We start from the raw sequence: 20,168 nt of genomic DNA on the forward strand, positions 1-20,168 counted from the left end.
CGATGGCAGCTCGGTGGGGCCTTGCGTTACCATCCATCAGGAGGCACCCCTGAAAAGGTGGAAGTGCTGGTGAAAAATGACGTCCCGATACACCTGACCTGTTACAGTTCCCCTGTCAAAGACCAGCAGGGGTGCACGTGCACCAATCATAGTCCAGCCCCACACCATCAAACCAAGACCTCCATAGAGGTCCCTTTCAAGGACAATAAGGGGTTGGTATCTGGTTCCTGGTTCACGCCAGATGAAAAGATGGCGAGAATCACTGTTCAGACTGTAATTGGACTCGTCCGCGAACATAACCTGGCACCACTGTTTCAGTGGCCGTGTACTTTGTTCTTGACACCAGGTTTAGGGGCTCTCCTGTGTCCATGGATCAGTGGAATGCACCTTGCAGGTCTCCAGGCGAATAAACCATGTCCGTCTAGTCGTCTGTAGACTGTGTGTGTGTGTGTGTGGAGACAACTGTTCCAGTGGCTGCGTTAGGGTCCAGAGCAATGCTACCTGTAGTACTCCGTGGCTGTGTTCGGGCACTGATGGTGAGATATCGGTCTTCTTGTGGTGTTGTACACTGTGGACGTCCCGTACTGTAGCGCCTGGACACGTTTCCTGTCTGCTGGAAGCGTTACCATAATCGTGAGACCACACTTGGTGGCACACGGAGGGCCCGTGCTACGACCTGCTGTGTTTGACCAGCCTCTAGTCGCCCTAATATTCAAATGGTTCAAATGGCTCTGAGCACTATGGGACTTAACATGTATGGTCATTAGTCCCCTAGAACTTAGAACTACTTAAACCTAACTGAGGACATCACACAACACCCAGTCATCACGAGGCAGAGAAAATCCCTGACCCCGCCGGGAATCGAACCCGAGAACCCGGGCGTGGGAAGCGAGAACGCTACCGCACGACCACGAGCTGCGGACGCCCTAATATTCTACCCCTCATAACGTCATCAGTTCTTTGAGCCATTTTCAACACACAGTTACCATTAGCACGTCTGAAAACGTCTGCACACTCACTCGCTGCACCGTACTCTGACATGCACCAACACACCTCTGCGTATGTTGACTGCTGCCAGCGCTTCCGTGCGACGACCGCAGGTCAAATACACCGCATGGTCATACCCCGAGGTGATTTAAACCCGCAATCCGCCCACCAGAGCGTTGTGTCACCATGTATGAGCATTATTCTTAATTCATGAGCACCAGTGTAGTAGATACCGCACACAAAGCACATTTGTACGAGAATCCCAAGTCATTTCCGAATACTAAAGACTCGTTCCTCTACGTTCCTTCCACGTTACGTCACGTGTTTTAAAAATACAGGCCGTCCATAAAAGAACGTCCCCGTTACATATTTCATTTGTATCAACGGTAGGTGTTGTAGAGTGTTGGTTCACGGTCACAATTAAAGAACATATGAAACAGTTTCAGACAAGCACACGGGGAAGTAATGGTTACTTTTTTCTCGCTTGCAGTGCAACGTGCACAAATGTCGACTCCAGAGTGTTAACCGATTTCTGCTCTGCGGTTTCGTAAGCTTGTATCTGTAATTTCAGTTCAACGTGGACTTTATTTAAAATTTAACTGTGATCCCTACGAGGCAAATTCATCCGCCGATGGTACAGTAATTCGAATCGACCTAAAGGGAAAAGTACGTGACGACCGGAAATGTTCGAAAAGGTTGTCGACCGTGCTAAGGCATCTTACCTTCCTAGACCTAAGAAGTTCGTTCGGAAAGCGAGTACTGGACTTCAATCGCCAAAGACATCAGTGCGGAAGGTTTTAAGAAAATGTTTACTCATGTATCCATACTATCTACAGATGGTTCATTCTTTAAAGGCAGATAACTACTGTGCATATTAAAGCTTTGCGAGTGGGGTGTTTCACCAGGAAGATAAATTTCTTTATCGCGTAGTGGTCGGTCATGAGACAACTTTTCATCTAAGTCGGAAGGTGAATATCGTAATGTCCGTACCCTTTGATCGAAACATCCCCACGATCTTGTACAATGTTATCAAAGAGATTTCTCAATATCAACCGTTTTCTGCACCATGTCCAGACGTCAGGTGTACGGATCATTTCTTTTTTCCCCCTGAAGCTGTCGTAAGAGAGGCGACTTATCTGGATATGTTGCAAGAATAGCTCTTCCGAAGGTGGACCTGAAAATTTCATTTGGCAATAAGAGGGATCCCGTCCCATTGGCATCACTTTGCACGGATGTTGATCGTCGAAATCTCTGATCCTTGTATTGGTATTAATGTCAATATGACAGAGCTCTTTTTCGCTAGCTTCCACGTTCAACTCACCTCAAGCCATGCGATTTTTTCATTTTGGACTTTTTAAATGATCGTATCTACGTTCCACCACTACCTAATGATTTACGAGAGTTGAGACACATAACTGAAGAGGCTATTGCTTCCATTACTCTGGACTTGTTCGCCAAATTGTGGGAAGATCTGGATGTTAGGTTCGATGTGTATGGCAGAACTAAGGAGCACATGTTGAATATATGTGACAAAAACTAGTTAGTTAACCTTCAATTTGGTGTATGATTTCTTGCAAATAGTCTAAATTAATCTGTTATAATGTACCACTGAAACGAGGAAATTCGTATATGGACATTCTATATGTTTACTAAAACTATACACTGATGTGCTGTGAAAACGACACAGTGGCAAACATCCACAAGAAGTTGAAAAAGGTGTATCGAGATGCTGCTGCCGATCGCAGTACAGTTAGTCGGTGGGCAAGCAGGTTACGTGATGAAAGCGGGCACGGCAATATTGAAGATTGTCCTCGCAGCGGCAGGCCTCGTACTGTACACACTCCAGACAATGTCCAGAGAGTTAATGAATTGGTGACTGCTGACAGACGCATCACAGTGAACGAATTGACACGCTAAGTTGGGATAAGTGAAGGAAGTGTTTGCAGAATACTGAAAGTGTTGGAGTTAAAAAAGGTTCGTGCCAGGTGGGTTCCCAGGATGTCGACAATGGCTCACAAAGAAACAAGAAAAACGATATGCAGCGAACTTTTGGAGCAGTGCGAGAATGGTGGAGATGAATTTCTTGGAAGAATTGTGACAGGTGATGAAACATGGTTAAATCATTTTTCACCAGAGACGAAGAGACAATCAATTGACTGGCATCATGCAAATTCACCCAAGGAAAAAAAATTCATAACCACACCTTCCGCTGGAAAAGTTATGGCTACGGTGTTTTTCGATTCCGAAGGACTCTTGCATGTGGACATCATGCCAAATGGAACCACCATAAATTCTGATGCATATGTGAAGACACTGAAGAAACTTCAAGCTCGATTGAGTCATGTTCGACCACGTCGGCAAAAGCAGGATGTCTTGCTGTTGCACGTCAATGCACGGCCACATGTCAGTCAAAAAACCATGGAAGCGATCACAAAACTCGGATGGACAACACTGAAACACCCGCCTTACAGTCCTGACCTGGCTCCATCTGACTATCATCTCTTTGGGAAACTGAAAGACTCTTCGTGGAACAAGGATTGAAGATGATGACTCCATTGTGCACGCTGCCAAACAGTGGCTCCACAGGTTGGTGCAGAATTTTACCGTGCTTGTATACAGGCGCCGGTTCCAAGATCGCGTAAGGCAGTTGAGAGGGATGGAAATTATTTGGAGAAATGAAAATATTGTTCCTAAAGGATGTATCTACACACTGTAAAACTCAAACATGGAGAATAAAAGACGGATTTTAAGAAAAGCAGTGTGCATTTCTTTTGGAGTGACCGTCGTATACGTATCAGTTTACTGGCAGCAAAAAACTTTTAAAAGTGCCTTGCTATATATTAATGACAGTCTGTCTATTTTCCTATCTGGTCTGCATCGAGCAGTGCCTTACTTCGGTCATAAAACAGACGTCCCCACTGGCTGTCAGATTGACGGACTCTGCGTATGCCACGAATGCCGCCTTTGACGGTCCGTCGGCTGGTGAACCTCAGGCCGGCCTGTGCTTGTGGTTGTGGTTGTGGCTGACCGTGCTAGTGGTGGCAGGAGGCTGGTGAACGCAGCGTGGCGTTTGATGTGGCCGCCCGCGGAATCACAAACACGAACAGCGCCGCTACAAAGCCACGGGCAGGATTGGTTCCGCTTCCGGAACGCCTGCTGCTGACACAAAGCTATTTCCGGCTCTCATGTAAGTCCGTGAATAACTCGATATCAAGACGAGCCAGTACAGTAAGTGAGAGAGGTCCGATTATTTCAGATGGTCAGTACAATGGATAACAGCACCAGTTCTTTTAAACATTCATATACTGCAGGCGTATGCCACACTAATAGTACGAAATTCGCTCACGCTCTTCACCTAGCCATTTGTCTCGTCAGGAAGTCTGCAGAGGAAACTTAAGGGATACTGACACAACTGATGCCTAGGTTTTGTGCCAGCGTCATTGTAACTGGCGACTCAAACTCAATGTAAATGAAGCAAAATGCTCGTGCTTCCATTTTAATAACAGACTAATTGTTAACTGCAAATCTATTTTTAACGGAAATCCTGTAAAACAGAAGCCTACCAGAAGTATATGTGTGACATCCTTCTCAGAATCTTGACTTATGGGGCACTTCACTAGCACTACAGGCAAAATTTCTATCAGGAATAAAATCCTCCGAATACTATGTGGTACTTTTTGGGAATCAACAGCTGGGATGCTCAGATCTGCTCCATTGTAGTGAACGTACAGTATTGTGGCCATACGTGTCTAATTACAAGGTAATCCCAAAAGTAAGGTCTCCTATTTTTTTCTTTTTTTTTATAAGTACAGAACTCTGTTTTTGTGGCAGTTGGTGACACTGTTATGAAGAGAGCTTCACGCCCTGTATGTAAACATGCGCGCACGCCACGCTGAGGCGCTCAGTCTTGGCTTGGCAGTCATTGAGAATGGAGCTCCCGTTGGATGTTACCCCCAAATGCGAATTGCGCGCAGTTATTCGGTTTCTGAACGCAAAGGGCACTGCCCCGATAGAAATCCATCGCCAGTTGACGAAAGTGTATGGTGAGTCGTGCATGGATGTCAAAAATGTTCGTAAGTGGTGTAGAGAGTTTGCAACTAGTCGCACCGAAATTCACGACGAACAGAGGAGCGGGAGACCGTCATTTTTGGTTCAAATGACTCTGAGCACTATGGGACTTAACATATGAGGTCAGCAGTCCCCTAGAACTTAGAACTACTTAAACCTAACTAACCTAAGGACAGCACACACATTCATGCCCGAGGCAGGATTCGAACCTGCGACCGTAGCGGTCTCGCGGTTTCAGACTGAAACGCCCAGAACTGCTCGGCCACACCGGCCGGCAGACCGTCATTTTCTGAGGAGACAGTGTTGAAGGTTGAGCAAAGCATGCGTGAAAATCGGCGGATCACCCTGGATGATCTCTGCACGTTGGTTCCCGAGGTTTCCCGAAGCACCGCTCATATAAATTTTACGGAAACAATGAACTACCGGAAGGTGTGCGCCAGATGAGTGCCACGCATGCTGACTGAGGACCACATGCGGCAACCAGTTGATGCTTCCCGCGCATCTCTTCACCGCCTTGCAGCTGAACAGGACAACTTTCTGGACTCAATTGTCACTGGTGACAAAACCTGGGCATACCATTTTAAACTTGAGACCAAGCAACAATCACGTCAGTTGCGGCATCCTTCTTCGCCAAAGCCGCGGAAATTCAAAGAAACACAGTCTGCCGGTAAAGTCATGACAACCGTTTTTGGGATCGGAAAGGGGTATTGTTGGTCGACTTTATGCGCACCGGGGCCACAATTAACGCTGATAGGTACTGTGAGACTCTGAAAAAACTCAAACGAGAAATTCAGAACCGGAGAAGAGGAATGTTGAGCAAGGGCGTACACGTTCTCCATAACAACGGTCGCCCACACATCGCTCGGCAAGCCGTTGCTCTCCTGCAACAGTTTCAGGGGAACATAATCACCTAACCACCCTATAATCCTGACTTGGCGCCCGGTGACTATCACCTGTTTCCTATGTTAAAAGAACATTTGCCCGGAAAGCGATTCAGCTCCGACGACGACTTGAAAGAAGAGGTTTATAACATTCTGAACAGCATGGCGACGAGCTGGTATGACATGGGCATACAAAAACTGCCACAGCGTCTACTAAAATGCATAGACACAAATGGTGATTGTGTCGAAACATAGCTAAATGTTCAAGCTGTAAACTGGTGTAAGCCATTGTAGAAATAAACAGGTCTATGTACTTCTAAAAAAATAGGAGGCCTTACTTTTGAGATTACCCTCGTATGTAATCCAACACATTTTTTTTCTCTGTCAGTTTTTGTTGAAAAAATGCAGACATTGTTGTGGTATTTCGTGGAATATTCCCGCTCCAGTTCCTATAGTTTCATGAAGATCCGATAGGTGACAGCGCGAAGTGTGGCGTCGGGTAACAGAGGTGTGTTCCAGGCAGATAGCTCTCAATGAGTTCCTTTTAGCAGAAAACCAGGGCATCGCAGCCACTTGTAACCGCCTGCAGAATGTCTTCGGAGACCTGGCAGTGGTCAAAAGCGCCATTAATCGGTGGGTGTCGCGTCTTTCATCATCGGAACAAGGTCGCGTAAAGGTGTCCGACTTGCCGCGTGCCTGTCGGCCGCACATAGCTGACTACAATCACGAAATTGTAGAAACGACTTCAGCGCGTTCGTCGCCACAAAATTGCAAACCAATTTCTCCTTCTGCACAACAATGCAAGGCCTGACACAAGTCTGCGCACCCGAGAGGAGTTCACAGAACCTCAATGAACTGGTGTTCCTTATGCACCTTACAGCCCGGATCTCGCACTTTCCGATTTTCATCTGTTTGGCCCAAGAAAGAAATCACTCCGCGTGAAATAGTAGGTGGATAAAAAAGTGTCGTTTGGCTAGGTCCTCCCGTCGGGTAGACCGTTCGTCGGGTGCAAGTCTTTCTATTTGACGCCACTTCGGCGAATTGCGCATCGATGGGGATGAAATGATGATTATTAGTAGAACACAACAACCAGTCCCTGAGCGTAGAAAATATCCAACCCAACCGGGAATCGAACCCGGGCCAGTAGGACTGACATTCTGTCGAGTGACCACTCAGCTACCGGGGGTTGACAGTAGGTGGATGTGGGGGAGGTTATTGGAGGATCAAGTTGTTAGATCCAACGTCGATTAATAGAACGGTACCAAGCAGTCATACAGGCCCTCTCAGTAAGGTGGCTTAAGGCCCTCGTATTGGACTATGCTTAAAAATTGGATTTTGTAGACGAAAGAGAGCGGAGTAATACGGTTTATTGGGATCCTGAATAAAACAACCTTCCTTTCAGAAAAAAAATATACGATACATTATATATTGGACACCGCTTGTAACAACCATGCCAGCGAGCTCGACATTTGGATCAATATTACTATGTGTAAGATCAGAGCCTGCCTAAAAGGCTACACCAACTCATTAATCGTGGAGGAAAAATCGTGGTGCGTGGGGGAAGAAACGTTTTTGTCTACAGCCTCTGCTAGCACCGAGGGAAAAAAGCATCCATTACGAAACATGGGAAAAGGCAAACGGGAAAAGAGCAAAAAAGGTGAATGATAACTGAACAAGAAATTCATAATAATAACCATTTTACCGTACAAAACTCAAAAACCACAACCATATTATACAGGGTGTTTCAAAAATGACCGGTATATTTGAAACGGCAATAAAAACTAAACGAGCAGCGATAGAAATACACCGTTCGTTGCAATATGCTTGGGACAACAGTACATTTTCAGGCAGACAAACTTTCGAAATTACAGCAGTTACAATTTTCAACAACAGATGGCGCTGCGGTCTGGGAAACTCTATAGTACGATATTTTCCACATATCCACCATGCGTAGCAATAATATGGCGTAGTCTCTGAATGAAATTACCCGAAACCTTTGACAACGTGTCTGGCGGAATGGCTGCACATGCAGATGAGATGTACTGCTTCAGCTGTTCAGTTGTTTCTGGATTCTGGCGGTACACCTGGTCTTTCAAGTGTCCCCACAGAAAGAAGTCACAGGGGTTCATGTCTGGCGAATAGGGAGGCCAATCCACGCCGCCTCCTGTATGTTTCGGATAGCCCAAAGCAATCACACGATCATCGAAATTTTCATTCTGGAAATTAAAGACGTCGGCCGTGCGATGTGGCCGGGCACCATCTTGCATAAACCATGAGGAGTTCGCAGTGTCATCTAAGGCAGTTTGTACCGCCACAAATTCACGAAGAATGTCCAGATAGCGTGATGCAGTAATCGTTTCGGATCTGAAAAATGGGCCAATGATTCCTTTGGAAGCCGGCCGCGGTGGTCTCGCGGTTCTAGGCGCGCAGTCCGGAACCGTGCGACTGCTGCGGTCGCAGGTTCGAATCCTGCCTCGGGCATGGATGTGTGTGATGCCCTTAGGTTAGTTAGGTTTAAGTAGTTCTAAGTTCTAGGGGACGTATGACCACAGCAGTTGAGTCCCATAGTGCTCAGAGCCATTTGAACCATTTTTAGCCATTCCTTTGGAAGAAATGGCGGCCCAGACCAGTACTTTTTGAGGATGCAGGGACGATGGGACCGCAACATGGGGCTTTTCGGTTCCCCATATGCGCCAGTTCTGTTTATTGACGAAGCCGTCCAGGTAAAAATAAGCTTCGTCAGTAAACCAAATGCTGCCCACATGCATATCGCCGTCATCAATCCTGTGCACTATATCGTTAGCGAATGTCTCTCGTGCAGCAATGGTAGCGGCGCTGAGGGGTTGCCGCGTTTGAATTTTGTATGGATAGAGGTGTAAACTCTGGTGCATGAGACGATACGTGGACGTTGGCGTCATTTGGACCGCAGCTGCAACACGGTGAACGGAAACCCGAGGCCGCTGTTGGATCACCTGCTGCACTAGCTGCGCGTTGCCCTCTGTGGTTGCTGTTCGCGGTCGCCCTACCTTTCCAGCACGTTCATCCGTCACGTTCCCAGTCCGTTGAAATTTTGCAAACGGATCCTTTATTGTATCGCTTTTCGGTCCTTTGGTTACATTAAACCTCCGTTGAAAACTTCGTCTTGTTGCAACAACACTGTGTTCTAGGCGGTGGAATTCCAACACCAGAAAAATCCTCTGTTCTAAGGAATAAACCATGTTGTCTACAGCACACTTGCACGTTGTGAACAGCACACGCTTACAGCAGAAAGACGACGTACAGAATGGCGCACCCACAGACTGCGTTGTCTTCTATATCTTTCACCTCACTTGCAGCGCCATCTGTTGTTGAAAATTGTAACTACTATAATTTCGAAAGTTTGTCCGCCTGAAAACGTACTGTTGTCCCAAGCATATTGCAACAAACGGTGTATTTCTATCGCTGCTCGTTTAGTTTTTATTGCCGTTTCAAATATACCGGTCATTTTTGAAACACCCTGTATATGCCATATATAGAGAACCATCACAAATGATGATTTGTCAATAGAGGAGTGTCTTGTGTAACACTGTTTTAAATCTGAGTATGCGTATACAGCAGTTGCGTATACAGCAGTAAGAGTTGTGTAATTGTAAGAAAGACAAACGTGTTTTTCATCCCAGTTACATATATTTCGCTAATTCTCTTTCACAACGAAGTCACACTGTGGTAAAACTGTACGTGGAAGAAAACGAAAATGAGGAACGCATGGATTCAGTGCCCAAAACGTCCTAAAACGGAGAGTTTCTTGCCATTTTCACCACCTTTACTTTTCATGCTTTCTCGTTTAGTCGGCTAAAAGTATGTGAAAATATAAAGGTTTCCGCGATCGTGTACTCTGCAGGGGGTCATGACCCACACGACCCTCCCCAGGCTCTGACTTCTGTACCTTCTCAAGCTTGCTGTTCTGTGCGGTGTCGAGAAGCTGTAAATACTCCTCTGTGGGAAACTGTTCAAGCTGGTAATGAAATCTAGTGAATGGTCTATATTCGGATAAAGAATAATAATTAACCCACGTGGAGCTGAATAGCTTATTCGCCTTTAAAAACTGGTCAATGGGGACGACGGAAATGTCCTGACCCAAATCTTCCGATAGGAACTCTTTGTTTACTGGCTCAGCCTTAGAACTTTATTGGCTTCCATATTTGTCGATTTTTTTACTGCTGCTGATTGCTTCCCCAACAGCGCCCAAAACAAGTCGTTGGCCAAAATGTGCACGTATACAGGGTTTTCCGCAGTGTACAAGCTCTAGGGATTGATAAATGAGAGGATACGGAACAGGAAAGGTCTAACGAACTGATGTCCGGAAATGCATGGTTTCCATGCTAGAGACCATTTATTACTCAGTCATACATTGTTACAGAGACTGCTGCCTAATACGTACTGTACCATGCAGCCACAGTTAAAGTATGTGTTGAAAATGATTTCCATGTGCCTCGACGATTGCGTGTACGCGCCGTAACATGTTCTGTCTCACACGTTCACGTTGGCCAGGTTGCTTCCGAACAGTGTCAAAAGCAGCATGAATACACTGCTCCAATGTCTCCATATATGTAACGGGCTCCACATATACGATACTTTTGAGATGGCTCCGTAACACGGGTTGAGATCCGGTGAACAAGCAGGCTATGCAGCTAGAATCCCTCGTCCGATCCATCGAGCAGGGAAGACAAGATTGAGATGCGCCTGAGCGTTAACGGCGAAATGGGCTGGTTCAAAAATGGCTCTGAGCACTATGGGACTTAACTTCTGAGGTCATCAGTCCCCTAGAACTTTTTTTTTTTTTTTTTTTTTGGTCATCGGTCTACTGACTGGTTTGATGCGGCCCGCCACGAATTCCTTTCCTGTGCTAACCTCTTCATCTCAGAGTAGCACTTGCAACCTACGTCCTCAATTATTTGCTTGACGTATTCCAATCTCTGTCTTCCTCTACAGTTTTTGCCCTCTACAGCTCCCTCTAGTACCATGGAAGTCATTCCCTCATGTCTTAGCAGATGTCCTATCATCCTGTCCCTTATCAGTATATTCCACATATTCCTTTCCTCTCCGATTCTGCGTAGAACCTCCTCATTCCTTACCTTATCAGTCCACCTAATTTTCAACATTCGTCTATAGCACCACATCTCAAATGCTTCGATTCTCTTCTGTTCCGGTTTTCCCACAGTCCATGTTTCACTACCATACAATGCTGTACTCCAGACGTACATCCTCAGAAATTTCTTCCTCAAATTAAGGCCGGTATTTGATATTAGTAGACTTCTCTTCGCCAGAAATGCCTTTTTTGCCATAGCGAGTCTGCTTTTGATGTCCTCCTTGCTCCGTCCGTCATTGGTTATTTTACTGCCTAGGTAGCACAATTCCTTAACTTCATTGACTTCGTGACCATCAATCCTGATGTTAAGTTTCTCGCTGTTCTCATTTCTACTACTTCTCATTACCTTCGTCTTTCTCCGATTTACTCTCAAACCATAGTGTGTACTCATTAGACTGTTCATTCCGTTCAGCAGATCATTTAATTCTTCTTCACTATCACTCAGGATATCAATGTCATCAGCGAATCGTATCACTGATATCCTTTCACCTTGTATTTTAATTCCACTCCTGAACGTTTCTATTATTTCCATCATTGCTTCCTCGATGTACAGATTGAAGAGTAGGGGCGAAAGGCTACAGCCTTGTCTTACACCCTTCTTAATACGAGCACTTCGTTCTTGGTCGTCCACTCTTATTATTCCCTCTTGGTTTTTGTACATATTGTATATGACCCGTCTCTCCCTCTAGCGCCGGCCGCGGTGGTCTCGCGGTTCTAGGCGCGCAGTCCGGAACCGTGCGACTGCTACGGTCGCAGGTTCGAATCCTGCCTCGGGCATGGATGTGTGTGATGTCCTTAGGTTAGTTAGGTTTAATTAGTTCTAAGTTCTAGGGGACTTATGACCACAGCAGTTGAGTCCCATAGTGCTCAGAGCGATTTTTTTCTCCCTGTAGCTTACCCCTACTTTTTTCAGAATCTCGAACAGCTTGCACCATTTTATATTGTCGAACGCTTTTTCCAGGTCGACAAATCCTATGAAAGTGTCTTGATTTTTCTTTAGCCTTGCTTCCGTTATTAGCCGTAACGTCAGAATTGCCTCTCTCGTCCCTTTACTTTTCCTAAAGCCATACTGATCGTCACCTAGCGCATTCTCAATTTTCTTTTCCATTCTTCTGTATATTATTCTTGTAAGCAGCTTCGATGCATGAGCTGTTAAGCTGATAGTGCGATAATTCTTGCACTTGTCAGCTCTTGCCCTCTTCGGAATTGTGTGGATGATGCTTTTCCGAAAGTCAGATGGTATATCGCCAGACTCATATATTCTACACACCAACGTGAATAGTCGTTTTGTTGCCACTTTCCCCAACGATTTTAGAAATTCTGATGGAATGTTATCTATCCCTTCTGCCTTATTTGACCGTAAGTCCTCCAATGCTCTTTTAAATTCCGATTCTAATACTGGGCCCCCTATCTCTTCTAAATCGACTCCTGTTTCTTCTTCTATCACATCAGACATATCTTCACCCTCATAGAGGCTTTCAATGTATTCTTTCCACCTGCTCTCTCCTCTGCATTTAACAGTGGAATTCCCGTTGCACTCTTAATGTTACCACCGTTGCTTTTAATGTCACCAAAGGTTGTTTTGACTTTCCTGTATGCTGAGTCTGTCCTTCCGACAATCATATCTTTTTCGATGTCTTCACATTTTTCCTGCACCCATTTCGTCTTAGCTTCCCTGCACTTCCTATTTATTTCATTCCTCAGCGACTTGTATTTCTGCATTCCCGATTTTCCCGGAACGTGTTTGTACTTCCTCCTTTCATCAATCAACTGAAGTATTTCTTCTGTTACCCATGGTTTCTTCGCAGCCACCTTCTTTGTACCTATGTTTTCCTTCCCAACATCTGTGATTGCCCTTTTTAGAGATGTCCATTCCTCTTCAACTGTACTGCCTACTGCGCTATTCCTTATTGCTGTATCTACAGCGTTAGAGAACTTCAAACGTATCTCGTCATTCCTTAGTACTTCCGTAGCGCCTAGAACTTAGAACTATTTAAACCTAACTAACCTAAGGACGCCACACACATCCATGTCCGAGGCAGGATTCGAGCCTGCGACCTTAGCGGTCGCGCGGTTCCAGACTGAAGCGCCTAGAACCCCTCGGCCACACCTGCCGGTGGTGTGGTTGTTCTCGGCGGGGATAGATATCCTGATACAACCTTGCTTCCCGCCGCCCGTTACAATTTGCCTTTCCCTAATTAAACACCATGCCGGCAAGTTCTCGATTCGAATACGGAACATTGTATACAACGTTGTGTCACAACCACTACAAGGTGAGTCAGAAAGAGAACTGAATCGGACACAACATTATCACTTACTATGGCAGGAGAGGACGCTAGAGAATGCTGTACGAGGAACGGTACCACCCTCTAGGAGGAAACCATGCATACTGTAACTATGGATACGTGATACAGCGCTTATTAGAGCGCAGCCTCCGTAACAAAGTATGATTAAATAAATTGTCTCTGCTGTGAAAGCCATGCATTTCTGGACCTAAGTTCATTAGACCTTTCTCGTTCAGTATCCTCTCATCAATCAATCAGAGTTTGTACACGGTGGAAAAAATCACCTCTTATACGCACAGTCTCATTACACCATAATTCGATGCAGAACGGAAATGAACCTGAAAATTCTGGTACTCATCACGTTTTCTTCCATTCCGAAAGGTATTGCACTCAGCGACTGTTATTGACTTGTAAATTATAGATTGAATCGATCAGTCGTCCTTTTTGAATTTTATTGTGCAAATCTAGATTTGGGCTAGAAGCTAGCCATTCTCAATGCACTATTATCTTCGATCGATGCATGTAATTCATTGAACTGTGAATAAATCCAATCAAAAGGGAATTACAGGCATCAAGCGAAAATAATGGCTAGCTTCTAGCCGAAATCTAGATCTGCACAATAAATTTAAAAAGGGCGACTGATCGCTGCAATCTATAATTTACAATTCTGGTACTGTAACGTAAAGAATCCGTTACAGAAATTCGTCTGCGAAAGTAATCCTCCGCAAGTTTTCAAAGTTGGATTCCCACTGTCCGGCGGAGGCCAGCTATAAACCAACTGGAATGAGCAGTTTTGTTAGCGTTAGCGCAGGTTAGTAACGTCGCTCTGTCTGCAAGGTTCGATTCTCTAGAGACAGCTACAATTTGCATCGTTTCTGAATCTCTTAGTGGCTGTTTTGGCGGTTTAATGGAAGCTGCAGTTCTCATGCATATTATTCAGTGTACTAATACAGTCTGAACTGATGGCTTGTTTCTCAAGGGCCCTCAAGGCATGTTTTGTTGAAATTCAGTCACTGCCTCGCCCATATTCTGTAAATTTCAGAAAAAAAACTAATCATACTCGTTGCTGTGTTATACACACATCCTCATAAATTAAGGATATGGCTGATACGTGGTGAAACAACGCTCTGGTGGGCGGTTTGCTGGTTTAAATCACCTCGGGGTATGACCATGCGGTGCATTTGACCTGCAGACGTCGCTCGATGGCGCTGGCAGCATTCCACATACGCAGAGGTGCGTTTGTGCATGTCAGAGTACGGTGCAGCGAGTAAGTGTGCAGACGTTTTCAGACGTGCCAATGTTGACTGTCTGTTGAAAATGGCTCAAAGAAATATTGATGACGTCATGAGGGGTAGAATACTAGGGTGACTGGAGGCCGGTCAAACACAGCAGGTCGTAGCACGGGCCCTCTGTGTGCCATAAAGTGTGATGTCAAGATAATAGTAACCATTCCAGCAGACAGGAAACTTGTTCATACGCTACAGTACGGGACGTCCACAGTGTACAACAACACAAGAAGACCCATATCTCACCATAAGTGCCCGCAGACGGCCACGGAGTACGGCAGGTAGCCTTCTTTGGAACCTTACCGCAGCCACTGGAACAGTTGTCTCCACACACACAGTCTACAGACGACGGAAAGGACATGGTTTATTCGCCCAAAGACCGGAAAGGTGCATTCCACTGACCCCCTGGTCACAGGAGAGCGCGTAAAGCCTGGTTATCAAGAACGCAGTACATGGTCATTGGAGCAGTGGTCCCAGGTTATGTTCACGGACGAGTTTTAGGTATAGTCTGAACATTATCGTCGTGTTTTCATCTGGCGTGAGCCAGGAACCAGATACCAACCCCCAAATGTCCTTGAAAGGGACCCGTATGGAGGTCGTGGTTTGATGGTGTGGGGTGGGATTATGATTGGTGCACGTACACACGTGCATGTTTGTGAAAGAGGAACTGTGACAGGTCAGGTGTGTCGCGACGTCATTTTGCGTCAGTATGTCCATCTTTTCATGGTTGCAGTGGGTCCCACCTTCCTCCTGATGGATGACAACGCACCGCCCCACCGAGCTGCCATCGTGGAGGAGTACCTTGAAACAGAAGATATCAGGCGAATGGAGTGGCCTACCTGTTCTCCAGACCTAAACCCGATCGAGCACGACTGGGATGCTCTCGGTCGACGAATTGCTGCACGTCTTCAAACCCCTACAACATTCCAGGAACTCCGACAGGCACTGGTGCAAGAATGAGAGGCTACACCCCAGCAGCTGCTCGACCACCTGATCCATAATATGCCAACCCGTTATGCGGCCTGTGTACGTGTGCATGGTGATCATATCCCATATTGATGTCGGGGTACATGCCCATGAAACAGTGGCGTTTTGTAGCACATGTGTTTCGAGACGGTTATGTCAACTTATCCCCAATACGTAGACGTACAGATCTGTGTCGTGTGTGTTCCCTATGTGCCTATGGTATTAGCGCCAGTTTTGTGTAGTGACACGTTGTGTGGCATCACATTCTGCAATTATCCTTACTTTATGAGCATGAGTGTATTTTTATTATCGGCGATTTACAAACAGCTCATTGTGTTTTTTACTTGCTGGTGATAATGACTTTAGTGAATATCTTGTAAATTACTGAGAAGAGGCACATATTTTTAATGTTCTATCCTGTCTTGCCAATACTCTTACTTGTAAAGTAGAACAGCTGAATCATTTTTCCAATTTCGGTGAACTGCTGTCTTTCGCAGTGCATTCCCAGGTAATGTTATCGACGTCATTTGTACTAGGTACGCAAGTGAGCCGTGCGCCGTGCCCGATACCTCGCGTCCTGTATATTGTACACTGCCTCTGCTCATGAGAGGATACTCATTTCGCGGACTGTTGGCAGGAGAGACAGGTCCGATTAGAGGAGGGGAAGTCGAAGCTGAGCAGTGGATGCGAGCAGACGTGCGTGGGCCAAAGTACGTGTTTCTTCGGAAGGCGTGGCCAGTTTTTCCAGCGCAGGCATTTTTCTAATAGCGTGCTGAGGGGCGGCCCAACGGGAGAGATCGGTGCGGCTGTCAGACGCGGCGTACTTGACTGCGCCGGTGCTCAACTGGGCCGCATCAGGCCTGCGTTTTTCTGTGGCTCTCTGCTCTGGAGAACAGAGTCCCGAGAATGCCGCCACTTACTCCACGGTGAGCATCGTCTGTGAGAATTGTCGAAAACCCCGACTCTGTTGTCGGTAGCTTGCTGTGCAGGAGCAGCTTGGTGCCTCCCTCCCCGTGTGGTTTAAAGCTAATAGTCATATGACCGCACGATGATCGATTGGTTCTTAGCTAAACAAACCGTCAACACGCTCGTGCTCATCTCTCTCCTGAAGAGCAATTGGTTTGCCTTGTTGTAACGGCGACCGGAACAGTCGCGGGGTTGAAGTGACGGAAAACGCGGCGGGACTTGCGGAGCGGCCCACTAACAACAACACAACGGGAGAGGACCGACACGACCAACGAAGGACCTTACGAAAACAACAAGAACGGAACAACAGAGTCAAGAAAACCTAACTAGACAACCACGTCCACTCGTAAACGAAACACGAAAGTAAGTACGCTGTCTAAGGCGAGGCATATGTCATGTGACGTACGCAAGGTTAGACTGGCAGGCTGAGCTTTTTTTTTTTTTTCCTTTATTGATTTTCAATTCCCCCCGAAGGGGGCCGGCTGGCAGCAGCTTAGTACGCTGCTCTACAGCCTACAGACTTTCATTTTAAAAACGGAAGAAGAAAAGAAACAAGAAAAACGTGATAAAATGGTGACGTCAAGTGTAAAATGGCGGAAAAATGCGGAAAGTTAAAACAGAAAGCAAAAAGGGGGTGGCAATGTTAATAAAAGACACAGGAATCAGACAAGTAACATAGTACACACACAATTAAAAAAAACACGGCGACAGTCTGGTTTCTGTCTGGTTTCTGTTCGCAAGAGATAAAAGGCACACCCAGTGACAGTATGATGGCCGTTCGCAACACTTCCCAAAAAACACAACACGGAACACTCACTGTAAAACACGCACTGGAGAACACTCACTGTAGCAGAACACTGCGTGAAAGTGGCGGCACAAGGATGACACTCCCGAGCCAAAGGCAGAGCGGGGGGGGGGGGGGACCTGGAGGAGGGGGAAGAACAAGTAGGGAGGAAGGAAAAAAACGAAAAAGGGGGGGGACCAAGGAGGGAGAGGACGAATAAACGGGGAGAAGAGCAGATGCGAGAGGGAATGAGAGGAGGCAGAGGAGGGAAATGTAAAAGGACGGGGGAGAGAAGGGGGTAAGGAGAGGGGAGGTGGGGAAGAAAGAGAATGGGGGTGAGGGAGCCCAGGAAAAGGACAGAGGAAAGCAGGGGGAGTGAGGATCAGAGTTGATAGGAGGGATAAATGGTGGGAGAGAGAGGGCATCATTCGGGAGGGGCAGTTGATGGAAGCCACCTTGGGAAAGGAGATGTAGGGTATAGAGATGGAGGGTAGGGGGGACACAACAGTGAAGGCGTGGCAGGGGGCGGGGATGGGAGAGGAGAGAAGCAACCAGGGGGTGAGGGGGTTCAAGGAGGTGGGAGGTGTAGACGATGCAGATATGTTCAAGGAATAGGAGCAGATGGGGGAAAGGAATGAGATCATACAGGATCCGCGTGGGGGATGGGAGGTGTATACTGAAGGCGAGGCGGAGTGCATGACATTCAAGGATCTGGAAGGACTTATCGAATTTGGGGGGGGGGGGCAGATATCCAGGCAGGACTGGCATAACAGAGGATGGGACGGAATAAGGATTTGTAGGTGTGGAGGATGGTAGAGGGGTGCAACCCGCATGTCCGGCCAGAGAGGAGTTTGAGGAGCCGGAGGCGGTTGTGGGCTTTGGATTGTATGGAGCGGAGATGAGGGATCCAGGTGAGGTGACGGTCAATGGTGAGGCCAAGGTAGGTGAGGGTGGGGGTGAGGTGGACAGGACGGGCGCAGACAGTAAGGGAGAAATCCAGGAGCCGGAAGGAGCGAGTGGTACGACCTACGACGATTGCCTGGGTCTGGGAAGGATTGATTTTCAGCAGCCACCGGTTACACCATGCAGCAAAAAGGTCAAGGTGATTCTGGAGAAGGCGTTGGGACCGTTGGAGGGTAGGAGCGAGGGCGAGGAATGTAGTGTAATCAGCATATTGCAAGAGGTGTACTGGAGTGGGGGGGGGGGGGGTTGGGGCATATCTGCTGCGTACAGGAGGTACAGGAGAGGGGAGAGGACAGAGCCCTGGGGCACACCTGTGGAGGGGTAGACGGGCTGAGCGAGATGCAGGCGCTTAAGTACTCTATCGGGGCTGCAACCACGTGTTCTACTGTGGCGCCATCATTCTAAAAGTGGGCCAGGAGGCGCGCGCCGCCACAGCTTACGGCGCGATGGTACAGAGACCTCTAGGGGTCATCGACGTCCATGACGTCTGGCGGGGATTCAAATTCCGCGGCGCGCAGTACAAGATGCCTATTTTAGAGTACTTACTTCTTCAGAAAACTGTAGCCGCCTAGTTTTAAGTTAAGATTTAAGGACTGTGACGTGGGTTTTCATTTTAAGGCCTAGCGGGCTGTGATGTAAGTGGGATCTTATCTTATAACTGCGTTGCACTGAGAAGAATGACACCCTGAAATGTCTCTGTTAGATTCGTTTCATAATACTTGACATATATTTCGTGCTGTCACGGTCAGTTATTCGTAACTTAGTTTTGTACTTCGTGTTTGTCCCTGTTCAGTGGTACACAATCGCACTAAAGTATCAACTTTTCCAATAACCATCTAATCCTACACTACTGGCCATTAAAATTGATACACCACGAAGACGACGTGCTACAGACGCGAAATTTAACCGACAGGAAGAAGATGCTCTGATACGCAAATGATTAGCTTTTCAGAGCATTCACACAAGGTTGGCGCCGGTGGCGACACCTACAATGTGTCGACATGAGGAAAGTTTCCAAACCGCTTTCTCATGCACAAACAGCAGTTGACCGGCGTTGTCTGGTGAAACGTTGTTGTGATGCCTCGTGTAAGGAGGAGAAATGCGTACTATCACGTTTCCGACTTTGATAAAGTTCGGATTGTAGCCTATCGCAATTGCGGTTTATCGTATCACGACATTGCTGCTCGCGTTGGTCGAGATCCAATGACTGTTAGCAGAATATGGAATCGGTTGGTTCAGGAGGGTAATACGAACGCCGTGCTGGATCCCAACGGCCTCGTATCACTAGCAGTCGAGATGACAGCATCTTATCCGCATGGCTGTAACGGATCGTGGAGCCACGTCTCGATCCCTGAATCAACAGATGGAGACGTATGCAAGACAACGACCATCTGCCCGAACAGTTCGACGACGTTTGAAGCAGCATGGACTATCAGCTCGGAGACCATGGCTGCGGTTGCCCTTGACGCTGCATCACAGACAGGAGCGCCTGCGATGGTGTACTCAACGACGAACCTGGGTGCACGAATGGCAAAACGTCATTTTTCGGATGAATCCAGGTTCTGTTTACAGTCGCCTTGTTTGGCGACATGCGGTGAACGCACATTGGAAGCGTGTATTCGTCATCGCCATACTGGCGTATCACCCAGCGTGATGGTATGGGGTGCCATTGGTTACATGTCTCGGTACCTCTTGTTCGCATTGACGGCACTTTGAACAGTGGACGTTATATTTCAGATGTGTTACGACCCGTTGCTCTACCCTTCAAAGAAATGTTCAAATGTGTGTGAAATCTTACGGGACTTAACTGCTAACGTCACTAAGCTTACACACTACTTAACCTAAATTATCCTA

Source organism: Schistocerca nitens, chromosome 6 (genome assembly GCF_023898315.1).
Source record: "Schistocerca nitens isolate TAMUIC-IGC-003100 chromosome 6, iqSchNite1.1, whole genome shotgun sequence".
Lineage (NCBI taxonomy): Eukaryota > Metazoa > Arthropoda > Insecta > Orthoptera > Acrididae > Schistocerca > Schistocerca nitens.